The 1,259-nt window shown below is 59.5% G+C and overlaps 1 non-coding gene across 1 annotated transcript; it reads left to right on the forward strand.

The window, feature by feature from the left end:
• Positions 1 to 532: 532 nt before the first annotated feature.
• TRNAH-GUG lies at positions 533 to 604 on the forward strand. The gene has a single exon. It is a non-coding gene; the product is annotated as a tRNA-His (tRNA).
• Positions 605 to 1,259: the final 655 nt, after the last annotated feature.

The following is a 1,259-nucleotide window of genomic DNA, read 5'->3' on the forward strand; positions in this document are numbered from 1 at the left end:
AATACTTCCAGGGATGGGGACTCAACCACTTCCCTGGGCAGCCTGTTCCAATGTTTAACCACTCTTTCAGTAAACAAATTTTTCCTCACATCCAATCTAATTTGTTGTATTTTAAACTGAATTGCCACAAACTTCTTGTATCACGCACTTACGATGCTATAAAGTAACTTAATTACGCACCTCTCGTATAACTTGGACTTAGCTGAAACTATTATAACTCTAAATTTGCTGTATTATAGCATGACGCCCCCGCTGTGTGATGCCCCCAGGGCACGGTATACCCTCGACAGCACTGTCCTTTGCAGCCACCTCGGTCCCCAGGTGCCATCCCGGCATTGCCAGAGTTTTGAACGATTTAGGGCCCCGTTCCAGATTGCTGAGGCTCCCAGCAGCAACATCCACGGCCATTTGTAGCCGCCTTAATAAAATAGCGTGGTTTTGTTCACCAGGCCGTGCAGGGTGGCCCGTGCCAGGGGAGGGGGACGGTGCCGGCGCTCTCCTCCCCGTGGTCCCAGCGTGTGGCAGGACTTCTGCTGTGATCGTATAGTGGTCAGTACTCTGCGTTGTGGCCGCAGCAACCTCGGTTCGAATCCGAGTCACAGCAACGCTTTTGCCACCAGCCCGGCGCTCGGCAAGGCCGGGCTGAAGACGCGAGGGAGGCGGCGGCGGCGAGGAGGTTGGTTTGTGGAGACGCCCGCTTTTGCCACCAGCCCGGCGCTCGGCAAGGCCGGGCTGAAGACGCGAGGGAGGCGGCGGCGGCGAGGAGGTTGGTTTGCGGAGACGCCGTGCCCTAGGAGGGGGCCACGAGCTCGGACGGGCTCCTAACGGCCACCCTTCCTTTTCTCTTGCCCTTCATCCCAGTTCTGCCGGGAAGGGGCCCCTCGGCTCCACGGGGAGCCCACCCTGCCAGCCCGGCCCGCTCCAGCTCGGAAGGGGCTGCGGAAGATTAAAGCCAACCCGAAACGCTCAGGGCGTGGGGGAGAGAGCCCGGTCCTGCAGAGAGCCCGGCGAGGCCTCTCCAAACACCTCGCGTGCGCCAATTGGCTTCGTTACGAGCAACTAGTGAGGGCATCTGCCCTCCTCTTCCGAAGGGACGGGGCGCAGGTTTCGTTAGCCGGGGGAAAGGAGGGGCCACCGCCTGCCTGGGGACCAGCGCTTGGCACGTAGGGTTAGTGGGGTCTCCCGTTGACTGAGCAAGGCCACGAGCTTAATTATCCTGATTAACGAGAGCCCCCTGCTTCTAACCCACGTCTGGCGGT

Source organism: Pygoscelis adeliae, unplaced genomic scaffold, assembly GCF_000699105.1.
Source record: "Pygoscelis adeliae isolate BGI_AS28 unplaced genomic scaffold, ASM69910v1 Scaffold458, whole genome shotgun sequence".
NCBI classification, from domain to species: Eukaryota; Metazoa; Chordata; class Aves; order Sphenisciformes; family Spheniscidae; genus Pygoscelis; species Pygoscelis adeliae.